Source organism: Hemitrygon akajei, chromosome 3, assembly GCF_048418815.1.
Source record: "Hemitrygon akajei chromosome 3, sHemAka1.3, whole genome shotgun sequence".
In the NCBI taxonomy this organism is placed as follows: domain Eukaryota; kingdom Metazoa; phylum Chordata; class Chondrichthyes; order Myliobatiformes; family Dasyatidae; genus Hemitrygon; species Hemitrygon akajei.
The window spans coordinates 207,884,367-207,901,653 of NC_133126.1; the positions used below are offsets into that span (position 1 = coordinate 207,884,367).

The following is a 17,287-nucleotide window of genomic DNA, read 5'->3' on the forward strand; positions in this document are numbered from 1 at the left end:
TACAGTGCATAGTAAAAATGAGACAACGTTTTTCAGGACCATGGTGTTACATGACACAGTACAAAAAACTAGACTGAATTACGTAATAAAAAAAACACAGAGAAAGCTACACTAGACTACATACCTACACTGGACTGCATAAAGTGCACAAAAACAGTGCAGGCATTACAATAAATAATAAACAGGACAGTAGGGCAAGGTGTCAGTCCAGGCTTCGGGTATTGAGGAGTTTGATAGCTTGGGGGAAGAAACTGTTATATAGTCTGGCTGTGAGAGCCCGAATGCTTTAGAGCCTTTTCCCTGACGGCAGGAGGGAGAAGAGTTTGTATGGGGGTGCATGGGGTCCTTCATAATGCTGTTTCCTTTGCGGATGCAGCGTGTAGTGTAAATGTCCATAATGGCGGGGAGAGAGACCCCTATGATCTTCTCAGCTGACCTCACTTTCCGCTGCAGGGTCTTGCGATCCGAGACGGTGCAATTTCCGAATCAGGCAGTGATGCAGCTGCTCAGGATGCTCTCAATACAACTCCTGTAGAATGTACACATTGTGCACATGTACACATTGGTGTGTAAATGTGACTGTGAGGCAGATGTGTTGGCATGTAAATGTGACTCTGGGACTTGTGTGTTAGTGTGTAAATATTACTCTATAGGACGGTGTGTTAGTGTGTAAATATTACCCTGTGGAGGCAGGTGTGTTGGTGTGTAAATGTGACTGGGACAGTTGTGTTGGTGTGTAAATGTAACTCTGGGACGTGTGTGTTAATGTGTAAAAATTGCTCTGTGACATGATGTGTTAGTGTGCAAATATTACTCTGGGCCATATGTTGGTGTGTAAATGTGACTGTGGAATGGTTTGATAGTGTGTAAATGTGACTCTGGGATGGGTGTGTTCATATGTAAATATTATTCTGTGGGATGAGTGTGTTAGAGTGCAAATATGAGTCTGTGGGATGGGTGTGTTGGTGTGTAAATGTAACTGTGGCACAGGTGTGTTGGTGTGTAAATGTGAGTCTGTGTGATGTATGTTTTAGTGTGTAAATATTACTCTGTGGGGTGTGTAGATTAGTATGTAAATGTGACTGTGTGGGATGGGTATGTTAATGTGTAAATATTACGGTGGGACGGGTGTGTTAGTGTGTAAATGTGACCCTGGATGGGGTGTTAGTGTGTAGGTGTGACTGTGGGATGGGTGTATTAGTGTGTAAATGTGACTCTGTGGGATGGGGTGTTAGTCTGTAAGTGTGACTGTGGGATGTGTGTGTTCCAGTGTAGGAATCTGTAGTTGTAATGGTCACTGATGCTGGCTCAGTCAATGTGGAGAATTGCCATTCTGTTACGACAGCAGTCACAAATAATTCTTTTAGCTGCTTTCACTTTGATTACTAAGGTTGCTGTTAGTTTGAACTGCATAGTTTACGGGAGCGGCACTGTGGCACAATTACTTTCTGTTTCCAGAAATTGTGCCTGTAATTTTTGTTGTAATTTTCCATATTTGGAATTGTTGCTGGGATCGGAGCGAAGGGGAGGGATGTAGGAGGGAAGATTTGGTGGGGTTTGCAGTAGACTCCTGCCAGAAGCTGTGGAGTGTGCAACCCTGGGGCTTTGAGGTTTGGAGGACACATTTCTGCTCGCTGCCTCTCGGCCCCTTCTCACTGTAAGTTCAACAACTCTTTCGATTTGGCTTCAGTAGAAGAGAAAACCTGAAAAGTATAATTCTTAAAGAGGGCAGGGAAGGCAGGTTCGTACAGGAACTGAAAGTGCGGTTGAACAAGCACTGGGCCAGAAATGGCTGGTCTGCTTATTGAACTGGGTGGTGCCCCTGAGATTATGACAGTATTCTGTGTTCTTTAACAGTCTGTCTGTTAACCCCTTTGTCACCACGGTGTTTTGGATGCTCAAGAAGTGCTTAATGCCTTGTGTTGTTTCAGTAAAGTCTGTCTAATGAAACCTATTGAATATTGAAAGGCTGAAGTAAGGTGGTTGTGGAGAGCATGTTTCCTATAGTTGGAGAGTCTAGGACCAGAAGGCATAGCCTCAGAAGAGAATGACGTCCATTAGAATAGAGATGAGGTGGAGGGCAATGAATCTGTGGAGGTTATTACCACAGTCGGCCAAATCACTGAGTATATTTAAAGCAGAGGCTGATAGGTTCTTGATGAGTCAGGGCATCAAAGGTAACAGGGAAAAGTCAGGAGAATAGGTTTGAGAGGGATTATACATAAACCCTGATGAAATAGCAGTCAGACTCGATGGGCCGAATGGCCCAATTCTGCTCTTCTGTCTCATCGTCTTATGCCCAGCATTTGGTCATTGTGTCTGTGCCCCCGCACTAATCATTACTGTAACCGTGCCCGTCATGCACAGACTTCTGTTAGACTGAATAAATACGTAAGTACAAAACAACTAGGCAATGAGTTAAACTGATTAGGGGAAGAAGATGTGGTAACAAAGATAAAATGTGAAGCTAAGATGGTAAATTTGTATTTGCCTCTGTATTCAATTGCAATCAGAATCAGGCTTAATATCACTGGTATATGTCGTGAAATGTAATTGTTTTGCAGCAGCAGTACATTGCAATGCATAATAAAATCTATAAATTACAATAAGAAATACATATTAAATATTAAATTAAGTAAGTAGTGCAAAAGAGAGCACAAAAACATACTGAGGAAGTACACATGGGTTCATTGTCATTCAGAAATCTGATGATGGAGGGGAAGAAGCTTTTCCTGAAACACTGAGTGTGTGTCTTCAGGCTCCTGTACCACCTCCTTGATGGTAGCAATGAGAAGAGGGCATGTCCTGGGTGATGGAGTATTTTGCCATTATGACAACTAAAGAGGAAATGATTATATTGTTAGAAGGAATACAAATAGCAATTGAAAAATGTATTTGGAGGAAACTCAAACACGAGGAAATCTGCAGATGCTGGAAATTCAAGCAACACACACAAAATCCTGGTGGAATGCAGTAGGCCAGGCAGCATCTATAGGAAGAAGTACAGTTGACGTTTTGGGCCGAGACCCTTCGTCAGGACTAACTGAAAGAGACAGTAAGAGATTTGAAAGTGGGAGGGGGAGGGGGAGATCCGAAATGATAGGAGACCGGAGGGGGTGGGGTGAAGCTAAGAGCTGGAAAGGTGATTGGCAAAAGGGATACAGAGCTGGAGAAGGGAAAGGATCATGGGACGGGAGGCCTAGGGAGAAAGAAAGGGGGAGGGGAGCACCAGAGGAAGATGGAGAGCAGGCAAGGAGTGATTGTGAGAGGGACAGGAGAGAAAAAGGGATGGATGGATAGATAGATAGATAAATAAATAAGGGATGGGGTAAGAAGGGGAGGGGGAAATTAACAGAAGTTAGAGAAATCAATGTTCATGCCATCAGGTTGGAGGCTACCCAGATGGAATATCAGGTGTTGTTCCTCCAATCTGTGTGTGGCTTCATCTTGACAGTAGAGGAGGCCATGGATAGATATATCAGAATGGGAATGGGACGTGGAATTAAAATGTGTGGCCACTGGGAGATCCTGCTTTCTCTGGCAGACAGAGAGAGCATAGGTGTTCAGCAAAACGGTCTCCCAGTCTGTGTTGGGTCTCACCAATATATAGAAGGCCACACCGGGAGCACCGGACGCAGTATACCACACCAGCCGACTCACAGGTGAAGTGTCGCCTCACCTGGAAGGACTGACTGGGGCCCTGAATGGTGGTGAGGGAGGAAGTGTAAGGGCAGGTGTAGTACTTGTTCCGTTTACAAGGATAAGTGCCAGGAGGGAGATCGGTGGGGAGGGATGGGGAAGACGAATGGACAAGGGGGTCGCGTAGGGAGCGATCCCTGCGGAATGCAGAAAGGTGGGGGAAGAGAAGGATGTGCTTGGTGGTGGGATCCTGTTGACTGTAGGTCTGAGATAGGTTGTTTACACAGTCAGTTGCTGGTAGAAGCAGGTACATTTGGGACATTTAAGAGTCTCTTAGATAGGCACATGGATGAACGAAAAATGGAGCACTACGTGGGAGAGAAGGAAAAAGTGCTCAGTAAACTCGAAGGTCTTAAGATGGATAAGTCACCTGGGTCAGATGGACTTTGTCCTAGAGTCCTGAGAGAGTTTGCTGAAGGGATAACAGATGCATTGGTCATGATCTTTCAAGAATCACTTGATTTTGGCATGGTTCTGGAGGACTGGAAAATAGAAAATGTCACTCCACTCTTAAGAAGGGAGGAAGGCAAAAGAAAGGAAATTATGGGACAGTTAACCTAATCTGAGTGGTTAGAAATATAGAAAACCTACAGCATAATACAGGCCCTTCGGCCCACAAAGTTGTGCCGAACATGTCCCTACCTTGGAAATTACTAGGCTTACCCATAGCCCTCAATTTTTCTAAGCTCCGTGTACCTATCCAAAAGTCTCTTAAAAGACCCTATCGTATCCGCCTCCACCACCGTTGCTGGCAGCTCATTTCACGCACACACCACTCTCTGTGTAAAAAACTTACCCCTGACATCTCCTCTGTACCTACTCCCCAGCACCATAAATCTGTGTCCTCTTGTGGCAACCATTTCAGCCCTGGGAAAAGGCCTCTGACTATCCACACGATCAATGCCTCTCATCATCTTATACACCTCTATCAGGTCACCTCTCTGGAAAAGTGTTGGTGTCTATTATTAAGGATGAGGTTTTCGGGTACTTGGAGACTAATGATAAAATGAGTCAAAGCCATAATTCTGTAACGGGAAATTTTGCCAGACAAATCTGTTAAAGTTCTTTGCGGCATTTCCTTAGATTTTCAGAATGAATTTGATAATGTGCCACATGTGAGGCTGCTTAACAAGATAAAATTCTATGGTGTTAAAGGAAAGATGCTGGCATGGATAGAGGAAGTAAGAAGCAGGGCAGACAAAGGAGAGGCATTGGATGATTTTCAGAAGGCAGGCGCCTCACATGAGGCTCCTTAACAAGATAAAATTCTGTGGTGTTACAGGAAAGATACTGGCATGGATAGTGGCAGGGGATAGCGAGTGGGAATAAAAGGAGCTTTTTCTGGTTGGCTGCTAGTGACTAGTGGTGTTCCTCAGGGGTCAATATTGGGACTGCTACCTTTCACACTGTTTGCCAGTTATTTAGATAATGGAATTGATGGCTTTGTGGCAAAGTTTGCAGATGATGCAAAGATAGGTGGAGGGGTAGGTAGTGCTGAAGAAGCAATGTGCTTACAGCAGGATTTAGACATATTGGAAGAATGGGCAAAAAAAAATATCAGATGCAATACATTGTTGGGAAATGTATAATAATGCATTTTGGTAAAAAAACAGTAGTTGGACTATTATCTAAAATTCAAATATCAGAGGTGCAAAGGGACTTAGGAGTCATCATGCAAGATTCCCAGAAGGTTAATTTACAGGTTGACTCTGTGGTAAAGAAGGCAAATGGAATGCTGGCATTTATTTCAAGGGGGATAGAATATAAAAGCAAGTAGATCATGCTGAGCCTTTATAAGACACTAGTCAGACTGCACTTGGAGTATTGTCAACAGTTGGGCCCCATTTCAGAAATGATGTGTTGTCATTGGAGAGAATCCAGAGGAGGTTCAGGAGGGCTATTCCAGGAATGAAGGGGTTAAAGTACGAGGAGCATTTGGCAGCTTCGGGCCTGTTTGCACTAGAACTTAGAAGAATGAGTGAGGATCTCATTACCTATCGAATGTTGATAGGACTAGATATGGTAGGTGAATTTAGAAGGATGCATGAGGATCTCATTACCTACCGAATATTGAAAGGTCTAGCTAGGGTGGATGTGGAGAGAATGTTTCCTCTGGTGGGGGAGTCTAGGACCAGAGGACATAGATAAGGTGGATGTGGAGAGGATGTTTCCTCTGGTGGGGGTATCTAGAACTAGAGTGCACAGCCTCAAAATTGAGGGGTGACCTTTTAGATCAGAGTTAAGGAGGAATTTTTTTTTTAGCCAGGGAGTAGTGAATCTGTGGAATGATTTGCCACAGACTGCAGTGGAGGCCAAGTCCATGGGTATATCTAAAGCAGAAATTGATAGTTTCCTGATTGGTCAGGACATCAAAGTATATGGCGGAAAGGTAGGTGTATGGGGTTGAGTGGGATCTGGGATCAGCTATGATGGAATTGCAGAGCATACGCGATGGGCTGAATGGCCTAATTCTGTTTCTATGTCTTATGGATTAGATAGATCTTGGAAGTGGATTGAGTAGGCAGCACAACATCATGGGCCTGTACTGTGCTGTATTCTGTGCACATTTGTATGTGTTCAAGGTAGCAGAATCAACTGATATGGGTGGCTGCAGAGTACTGCAGATGCTGGAATTCCTTGGGTCAGTGGAGGGTGAAGCAGAGTTAATCAACTTTCGTCAAAATCAGGAAAAGTTGAAGATGATAAACACGAGATTCTGCAGATTCTGAAAATCCAGAGCAACACACACAAAATGCTGGAGGAACTCCTTCATAAGCTGGAGATTAAATAAATTTCATAAGCCAAGGGGTTATACAGCATGGAAACAGGGTGCTCAGTGCAACAGGTCAAAGCCCTCAACTTCATGATGGTGGGGGGTAACAATGGGGTGGCTCCTGACTGGTTATTTTGGGAAGGAAGGCTGGAAACTGCCAGAATTGTTCATCCTCCTCGGATGTATCTATCCGATTGAGCTCTGGGGAGTGTTGTAGAATAGGGGGACATAGTACGAGTACATGGATTGTGTGGTGCGGAAGCTGCAAGGTATCGGACCTCAAGACCCTCAGAAGATCGTAAAAACCGCTCTCCCTTCCCCCTATTTATGACATTTACTGGGAGTGTTGCAAATGAAGGGCTGGAAGCATTGTTGAGGATCCCTACCACCCATCCTACAATCTCTTTGACCCACTGCCATCAGGAAGAAGGTACAGGAACCTCAGGACGAGGACTGTCAGAGTGGGTAACAGCTTCTTCCCTCAGGCTGTGAGACTAATGAATACCCTGTCACCACCAAGGCCTTGTCATTAGGACAGTAAACAGTTTACTGTTTAACTGTTTACCTGTGCTGTGTGCTACATGCATTTTGAATAATTTTTAAAAACGTATTTATGGTAATATTCATGTGCTGTGTAATATATGTTTTGTGGGCACACTGTAGTTCAGAGGAACATAGTTTGGTTTGGTACAGTCAGATGACAATAAACCTGAACTTGAACTTGATTCCCCAAAGGTGGTGTCACAGGTAGACAGACAGGGCTGTGAAGAAGCACTTTGGCATACTGGCCTTCATCATCCGGGCATTGGTGAGCCTGCATTTGGAATGTAGTGTGTAGTTGTGGTGACCCTGTTATTGGAAAGACACAATGAAGAAGGAAAGGGTACAGAGGAGATATAGAAGGATGTTGCTGGCACTCAAGGGACTGAGTTATGGTAAGAAGTTGAGCAGATTGGGTCTTTTTCATTGAGAATGAGGCGGCATTTAATAGAAGTGTTATTAAATCAAAAGGACAAAGAGAGGATGAATATAAGAACATGCTAAAAACCAAGTTGTTTCAAGAATTAAAGTTGAAAGTAAATTTATTATCCAAGTACATACAGTATATGCCACTGTGATTCATTTTCTTGTCAGCATTCACAGGAAACACAAGGGGGCTGGGTTTTCATATTTCTGGGATTATTGGGATATCTTCTGGGGAAGGTATGACCTTCTCAAAAGGGACGGGTTACACCAGAACCTGAGGGGGCCAATATCCTTGCGGGAAGGTTCGCTAGAGCTGTTGGGAATAGTTTACACTAATTTGGCAGGGGTATGGGAACCAGAGTGATAGGGCTGAGGATGGGGCAATTGGTTTACAAATGGAGGCAGTGTGTAGTGAGATTGTAAGGAAGGAGTGGCAGGTGATAGAGCAAAATCGTATTCAGTGAGATGAGCTGAAGTATAATGGGGACAATATCGAAAAGAGTGGTGAATACAAGACTGAAGGTGTTATACTGGAATGCATGAAGTACATGGAATAGGTAGATGATCTTGTTAGAGATAAGCGGGTATGATGTCATGGGGCATTGCTGAGTTGTGGCTGAAAGAAGATCATAGTTTGGAGCTTAATATCTAAGGTACACCTTGTATGGAAAAGACAGGTAGGTATGCAGAGGGGATGGGGAGGCCTTTGGGTAAAAAATAAAATCGGATCCTTAGAAAGAGGCAATGTAGGATCGGAAGGTGTAGAATCCTTGTGGTAGAGTTAAAAAATTGTAAGGGTAAAAAGACCCTGATGATAGTTATATACAAGCCTCTGGGCAGTATCCAGGATGTGGGATGTAAATTATAATGGGAGATAGAAATGGCATGTTAAAAGAGCAATGGTACAATGTACATGGATGATTTCAATATGAAGTTAGTTTGGTGCTGGATCCCAAGAGAGAGAAGTTATAGAACGCCTATGAAGTGGCCATTTCGAGGAGCTTGTGGTTGAACCCACTGGGGGAATGGTAATTCTGGATTAGGTGTTATGATTAGGAAGCCTAAGGTAAAGGAACCCTTAGGAAGCACTGATCATTGTAATATAGAATTCAGCCTGCAGTTTGAAAAAGAGAAGCTAAAATCAGTTGTCCATATTACAGTGGAGTAAAAGGAATTACAGAGACATGAGCGAGTACCTGGCCAAAGTTGATTGGAAGGGGACACTAGCAGGGATGATGGTAGAACAGCAATGGCTGGAGTTTCTGGGAGCAACTTGGAAGGTGCGAGAAAGATACATCCCAAAGATGAAATATATTTAAAGGGAGAATGAGGCAAACATGGCTAAAAAGGGAAGTCAAAAACAACATGAAAGCAAAAGAGAGGGTATATAATATAGTAAAAATTAGTGGGAAGGTTGAGAATTGGGAAGCTTTTAAAAGCAACAAAAAATGCCATAGAGAGGGAAAAGATGAAATATGAAGGTAAGCTAGCCAATAATAACAAAGAGGATACCAGAAGTATTTTTAGATATATAAAGAATAAAAGAGAGATAAGAGTGGATATTAGATGGCTGGAAAATTACGTTGGAAAGGTAGTAACGGGGGACAAAGAAATAGCAGATGAATTTAATAAGCAATTTGTGTCAGTCTTCACTGGGTAAGACACTAAATGCCAGAAATGTGACAGTGTCGGAGTACAGAAGTGAGTGTTGTTGCTATTACTAGGGAGAAGATGCTCAGGAAGCTGAGATGTCCGTAGGACCTCCTCCCTGGTGGTATCAGTGAGAAGAGAGCGTCCTGGGTAATGGGGGCCTTAATGATGGATGCTGCCTTCTTAAGATGGAGGCGCCTTTTGAAGATGTCCTTGATGCTGGGAAGGCTAGTACCCATGATGGAGCTGGCTGGGCTTATAACTCAAACCAATTTCAAAGATTAAAGTACTTTTATTATCAACGGATGTACAAGCATATATAACAGTGAGATTTATCTTTTTGCGGGCAGCTACAAAACAAAGAAACACAATCAAACCCACATAAATCCCCACACAATAAAGGTGAACAAGAATGCAACGTGCGCAAATTCTGCAAACAATAAAAAAGTCATAGAACACTACAACACAGAAACAGGCTATTCAACCCATCCAGTCTGTGTCGAACTATTAATCTGCCTAGTCCCATTGACCTGCATCCTCTCCCATCCATGTATCTATCCAAACTTCTCTTAAATATTAAAATCAATTCTACATCTACCACTTGTGCTGGCAGCTCATTTCACACTCTCATTACTGTCTCAGTGAAGAAGTTACCTCTCATGTTCCCCTTAAACATTTCACTTTTCACCCTTAACCATGACCTCTAGGTGTAGTCTCACTCAACCGCAGTGGAAAATGCCTGTGTGCATTTAGCCTTATACCCCTCATAATTTTGTATATCTCTATCAAATATTCCCTCAATTTTCTACGTTCCAAGGAATAAAGTCCTAAACTATTCAACCTTTCCTTATAACTCAGGTTTTCCAGTCCCGGCAACATCCTTGTAAATTTTCCCTGCACTCTTTCAATCTTATTTACTGTATAACTTTCCTGTAGGTAGGTGACCTAAACTTCACACAATACTCCAAATTAGGCTTCACCAACATCTTATAAAATTTCGGCATAGCATCCCATCTTCTGTACTGAATACATTGATTAATGAAGAACAATGTGTCAAAAGCTTTATTTACGGCCCTATCTACCTGTGACACCACTTCCAATGAATTATGGACTTTATTCCCAGATCCCTTTGTCCTAATGCATTCTCCAGTGCCCTACTGTTCACTGTGTAAGACCTATTCTGGTTGGTCCTTCTGAAGTTCAACACCTCACACTTGTCTGCGTTAAATTCCTTCTGCCATTTTTCAGCTCATTGTTCCAGCTGATCCAGATCCCACTGCAAGCTCTGATAGTTTTTCTTACTGTCCACTACACATGCAATTGTGGCGTCATCCACAAATGAACGAATAGTACACAGAATACGAACTGCAGAGTCTAAAAGTGAGTTTTCATTGGTTGAAGGCCATTTTTCCTACCTTCAACAGTCTCAACTATAGAGATGTCATTCCTCATCCCTGGAACCAATTCAGTAGATCTTTCTGCACTCACTTCAGGACCTTGATGTCCCTAGTATAGCTGTTGTCTGTCCACTGTATGGTTTGGAAACTATCTCTACACAGTGCAGATCATTGTGAATCCCACGATCCCATATACTTTTACTAACCATACTCTCTCAACATGCTTTCTCACTTCTAAGGATTTCCTATGTATATTCCCAGGTCAGATTATGTGGTCACCAACCATTTTAATTCTTATCCCCATTCCCATTCTGACATGTCGGTCCATGGCTGGTCTTCTGCCACAATGAGGTCACTCTCAGGTTGGAGGAGAAATACTTTGTTTCCATATAGGTGACTTCCAGACTGATGGCATAAACATCGATTTCTCCAGCTTCTGGTAATTTTTCTCCCTAGTCCTTCCCTCTTCCCACTCAGGCTTCTTTCTTCTTCTCCTCCCCTGCTGCTCCTCTTCCTTCCTTTTAATCCCATGGTCCCACTCTCCTCTCCTATGAGATTCCTTCTTCTCCAGACCTTTTGCACCTATCATTTCCCGGCTTCTTACTTCATCCCCCCTCCCCCACCTACCTAGCTTCATCTCTCACCTTCTAGCTTGTCCTCCTCCCACTCCCCCACCTCCTTATTCTGACATCTTCCCCTACCTTTCCAATCCTGAAGAAGGGTCTCGGCTTGAAACGTCGACTGTTATTCATTTTCATAGATGCTGAGCTCCTCCAGCATTTTGTGTGTGTTGCAAAAGCCGCCGAAGTTCTGTTTATTGATCGACAGGATAATATGGCAATGCCAGCATTTACTGCCATTTAAGGGTACAGAGAGTACTATTTAATTGTGTGTAATTGACACAAAACTTGTCAGGACACTAAATAGTGTGTTTGAAGCTAGGAGGATTCAAGGGAACAGGACTGACTGGAGGCACTGACTGTTTAATACAGGTGTGAAGAGGGAGTGCAATTCATATAGATCTGTTTTAGGTGCCTGAGTGCGTTAGTGAGGAATATTTGAAGAGGGCAGGGCAAGTTGACAAGGTTGTTAAGATAATGTGTGGAATATTTATCTGTGTAAATAGGGGTGGTGAATACAGAAACAAAAAAGATAAGCAAACCTTTACAAGACATCGCAGACTGCTGCAGGAAACACAAGGTTGTTATACTAGGTGATTTTAACTTTCCACATATTGACTGGGAATACATGTAGAAGTTCCAATGAGAGCACATGCGATACCGGATCTGCTGTTAGAGAATGAGGCAGGGCAGGTGACAGAAGTTTGAATTGGGCAACAGTTTGCATCTAGTGATCACAATGCCATGAGTTTCAAAGTAAATATGTAAAAAGGTAAGTCTGGTCTGCGGGTTGAGATTTCTAAATTGGAGAAAGAACAGTTTTGATGGTATCAGAAATGATCTGGCAACTGTGGATTGGGTAGGTCATGTCTCACCAATCTTACAGAGTTTTTTTTTTGAGGAAATTACCAGAAAAATGGATGAAAGCAAGTCAGTGGATTGTCTACATGAACGTTTGCAAGGTATTTGACAAGCTCCCACATGAGAGGTTGGTCAAGAAGATTCAGTCACTTGGCATTCAAGATGAGGTAGTAAATTGGATTAGACATTGGCTTTGTGGGAGAAGCCAGAGTGGTAGTAGATGGTTGCCTCTCTGACTGGGGGCCTGTAACAAGTGGAATGCCGCAAATATCGGTTCTGGGTCCTTTGTTGTATGCCATCTATATCAGTGATAATGAGGCTAACTGCATCAGCAAATTTGTGGCAGTAGCAATAAGTGAAGAAGGATATCATGCCTTGCAGGGGATCTGGACCAGCTGGAAAAATAGCAGATGGAATTTAATGCAGACAAGGGTGAGGTGTTCCACTTTGGTAGGATTAATCAGGGTACTGTGGGTCTTATATAGTGAATGGTAGGGCACTGAGGAGTGTGGAAGAACAAAGGGATCTGGGAATACAGGTCTATAATTCATTGGAAGTGACATTACAGATAGATACAGTGGTCAAGAAATGTTTTGGCACATTAGTCTTTGTAAATCTATGAATTGAGTACAGGAGATGGGATGTTATGTTGAAATTGTAAAAGACGTTGATGAAACCTAATTTGAGGTATTGTGTTCAGTTTTGGTCACCTACCTTCAGGAAGGATGTAAACAAGGTTGAAAGAGTACAGAGAAAATCTACAAGGGCATTGCCTGATTATGAAAGGTTGAATAGGTTAGCACTGTATTCTTTTGAATGTAGAAGATTGAGAGGAGATTTGATAGAGGTATACAAAGTTTTGAGGGGTATAGATTATGTAAATGCAAGCAGGTCTTTTCCACTGAGGTTGAGTGGATGACATCCAGAGGTCATGGGTTAAGGATGAAAGGTGAAATGTTTAAGGGGAACATGCGGGGGAACTTCTTCACTTGGAGAGTTGTGAGAGTGTGGAATGAGCTTTCAGCATGTGGTGCATGCAAGCTCAATTTCAACGTTTAAGAGAAGTTTGGATAGGTAGAGTACATGGATCGTAGGGGTATGGTCCCGGTGCAGGTTAATGGGAGCAGGCAGTTTAAATAATTGTGGTATGGAATAGTTGGGCCAAAGGGCCTGTTTCTGTGCTGTACTTCTCTGTGACTATGGTTCCAACTGATCTTGATTGGTCACTGCATCAAAGGTTACGGGGAGAAGATCGGGGAGTGGGGCTGAGGAGGAGAAAAAAGGATCAGCTGTGATTGAATGGTGAAGCAGATTTGATTGGCCAGATGGCTTAATTCTTTTCTCATTGAACCCTATCAAATAATGAAAGGCCTAGATATAGTGGTGTGGAGATGATATTTCCTAGAGTAGAGGAGGCCAGCACTAAAGAGAACAGCCTCAGAATAGAGGAACATCCATTTAGGACACTACTGTAGTGTAGTGGTTAGAATGATGCTATTTCAGCTCAGACGTTGGAATTCAGAGTTAAATTCGAATGATAGCTGTAAGAAGTTTTTATGTTCTTTCCGAGGTACGGGTGCTCTGGTTTCCTCCCACAGTCCAAAGATGTACTGGTTAGTAGTTAATTGGTGATTGTAAATTGTCCCTGATGAGGCTGCTGTTAAATAGGAGCATGGTGGACAGTGTGGCTTGTTGACTACTCTGAAACCTACTGAGGATTGAAAACCTCAGTCAGAGTGGATCTGGAGAGGATATTTCCCATAGTGGGGAGTCTAGGGTCAGAGGGCAACGCCACAGAATAGAGGGACGTCCCTTTAGAACAGAGATGAGGAGGAATTTTTTAGCAGAGGTGAGGGTAGTGATTCTGTGGTAATTCATTGTCACAGGCAGCTCTAGAAGCCAAGTCGTTTAAAGTGGGGTTTGACGGGTTCTTGGTTAGTCAGGGTGTCAAAGGTTATGGGGAAAAGGCAGGAGAATGGGCTTGAGTGAGATAATAAATCAGCCATGATGAATTGGTGGAACAGACTCACTGGGCCAAATGGCCTAATTCTGCTCCTATGTTTTATGGTCTATAGATTTAGAGTCACAAAGTCATAGAAGAGTACTGCACAGAAACAGACCCTTTGACCCATCTAGTCTGTGCTGAATCATTTCAGTGGCCATTTCTGGATGGCATAAATGTATGAGTTGGTAAACTGCAGAGGTTCCTCAGTCCCTTAAGTCTTTAACACAACAGTAGACTATTGCAACATCAGCTTTGCACTGCCAAGATAGAACACAGAACATTACAGCACAGTGTAGGCCTTCCAGCCTACGATGTTGTGCCAAACTATATGATACTACTCACGATCAATCTAACCCTTCCCCCCTATACAGCCCATAGCCCTCCATTTTTCTTACATCTATGTGCCTATCGAAGAATCTTTTACATCTTTTTAATGTATCTGCCTCTACCATTATCTTGGCAGTGTGGTCCACTCACCCATCATTCTTTGTGTAAAAAACCTTCCTGTGACATCCCCCTCCCCATACTTTTCTCTGGTCCACTGCCACTCTGGGAAAAAGGTGGTGGCTCATTCTATAATCTTAGATCCCTCTATCAAGTCACATTTCATCCTCCTCGCCTGTAAAGAGAAAAGCCTGAGCTTGCTCAGCCTTTCCTCATAAGACATGCTCTCTAATGCAGGCAGCAACCTGGTAAATCTCTGCATCTTCTCTAAAGCTTCCACACCCTTCATAGAGATAGGACAATGAGAATATCTATGAATGGGTTGCAGTGAACCTTCTCAAGTCAAGTCAAGTCACTTTTTATTGTCATTTCGACCATAACTGCTGGTACAGTACACAGTAAAAACAAGACAATGTTTTCCAATACCATGGTGTTACATGAAACAGTGAAAAAACTAGACTGAACTATGTAAAAAAAAAACACAGAAAAAAAAACTGCACTAATCTACAGACCTACCCAGACTGCATAAAGTGCACAAAACAGTACAGGCATTACAATAAATAATAAACAAGACAATAGGGCAGTAAGGTGCTAGTCCAGGCTCTGGGTATTGAGGAGTCTGATAGCTTGGGGGAAGAAACTGTTACATAGTCTGTTCGTGAGAGCCCGAATGCTACGGTGCCTTTTCCCAGACAGCAGGAGGGAGAAGAATTTGTATGAGGGGTGCGTGGGGTCCTTCATAATGCTGTTTGCTTTGCGAATGCAGCGTGTAGTATTAATGTCCGTAATGGTAGGAGGAGAGACCCCGATGATCTTCTCAGCTGACCTCACTATCTTCTGCAGCGTCTTGCGATCCGAGACGGTGCAATTTCCGAACCAGGCAGTGATGCAGCTGCTCAGGATGCTCTCAATACAACCCCTGTAGAATGTGATGAGGATGGGGGGTGGGAGATGGACTTTCCTCAGCCTTCGCAGAAAGTAGAGACACTGCTGGGCTTTCTTTGCTATGGAGCTGGTGTTGGGGGACCAGGTGAGATTCTCCGCCAGGTGAACAGCAAGAAATTTGGTGCTGTTAATGATCTCTACTGAGGAGCTGTCGATGTTCAGTGGGGAGTGAACTTTTTTCAGCGGATTAACATGGATCCTCAAATAAGGAGACCAATGCTACCTGAGGTAGACTCAGAATCAGAATCAGGTTTCAAATCACTGACAAATGTCATGAAATTCCAAACAAGAAAAAATCTGCAGATGCTGGAAATCCAAGCAACACACACAAAATGCTGGAGGAACTCAACATACCAGGATCACCTATGTTCTGTCTGCCAGAAAAAGCGGGATCTCTCAGTGGCCACTTATTTTAATTCCATTTCCCATTTCTATTCGGACATGTTGGTGAGGGCACACTCAGGGTGGAGGAGCAACACCTTATGTTCCATCTGGGTCGCCTCCAACCTGGTTTCAAAGGTACATTTAATGTCAGAGAAATGTATACAAAATACATCCTGAAATGTTTTTTCTTCACAACCATGGATGAAAACAGAGGAGTGCCCCAAAAAATGAACGACAGTTAAATGTTTGAACCCCAAAGTCCTGCCCAGCTCCCTATCCTCCCGCACGTAAATGGAAGCAAGCAATGATTCCCCCTCCCCCCACCAGCAAAAAAAAGCATCGGCACCCACCACCGAGCACTCAAGTGTGAGCAAAGCAATACTAAAGACACAGACTTGCGGTACCCCAAAGACTACATTGTTCACCCGGCATACGGCATACCACAGGCTCTCTCTCTCCCTAATAAGGGAGAGAGCAATATCTCCGTTTCACAGCGAGAGGGGAGACATAACAAACAACTCACTGGTTTACGATGTTAAAAGTCCATTACACTGCTTTTTTCGAGCTCTGTGCCCAAAGATCTCGAGTCTCTGGGCACACAGCTGTAGATCTTCCGATTTCCCTGATGACACACGGATGGATCTCGTGCTGTGACACCGACCTTCGATCTGCCTGTCTCCAGAGCCCTGAAATTCTAGGCCTCCAAAGGCGAGCTGAACTCTTAGGCTGAGCCCTTGGCGTGCCGAACTACGGGCAGTTATGAAATCCAGAGAGTGGGTCCCATTCCCACAAAGAACTCCAGCGTGTAACTCAAGGTCAGGGTCTTCAAAAGAACCATGAAAGACAAAAACAGAGATATTAAAGATGGAAATAGAGCTCTGTCTATTTCCATCTTTAATATCCAAAGCCCCCCCACCCTCTCCTTCACCATTCCCCATTCCCATATCCCTCTCTCTCCTTCCCTGCCCATCAAGTCCCTCTGTTGCTCCTCCCCCTTTTCTTTCTTCCATGGCCTTCTGTCCTTTCCTATCATATTCCCACTTCTCCAGCCCTGTACCTCTTTCACCAATTGACTTTCCAGCTTTTTACTTCACCTCTCTTCCCCCTTCCCGGTTTCACCGATCACCTTGTGTTTCTCTCTCCTCCCCCCCCATCTTCTAACTCTGACTCCTCATCTTTTTTTCTCCAGTCCTGCTGAAGGGTCTCAGCTTGAAACATTGACTGTACTCTTTTCCATAGATGCTGCCTGGCCTTTTGAGTTCCTCCAGTATTTTGTTGCTATGTCATGTAATTTGTTGTTTTGTGGCAGCAGTATATTGCAATACATAATAAGCACAATTATAAATTACAATAAGAAGTTTATATAAAAAAGGAAACATTAAGTATGTAGTGCAAAAGGAGAGGGGGAAATATGCTGAGGAAGTGCTCAGGAGTTTAGTGTCTATTCAGCGATCTGATGTCAGAGGGGAAGAAGCTGTTTCTGAAATGTTGAGTGTGTGTCTTCAAGCTCCTGTACCACCTCCTCGTTGTTAGTAATGAGAAA

The 17,287-nt window shown here is 43.4% G+C and overlaps 1 protein-coding gene across 2 annotated transcripts in view; it reads left to right on the plus strand.

Annotated features, from left to right (window-relative positions):
• LOC140725808 (lipoma-preferred partner homolog) overlaps positions 1 to 17,287 on the plus strand; it is a 466,117-nt gene that overhangs the window by 27,544 nt on the left and 421,286 nt on the right. The window contains exon 1 of one of the 2 annotated variants that reach the window (XM_073041776.1): positions 1,501 to 1,657. The exons of the other annotated variant lie outside the window; for it this stretch is intronic. The gene's annotated coding sequence lies outside the window, so the exon portion shown is untranslated. Of the gene's footprint in view, positions 1 to 1,500; positions 1,658 to 17,287 lie in introns of those variants that run through there. 2 annotated transcript variants of the gene reach the window in all.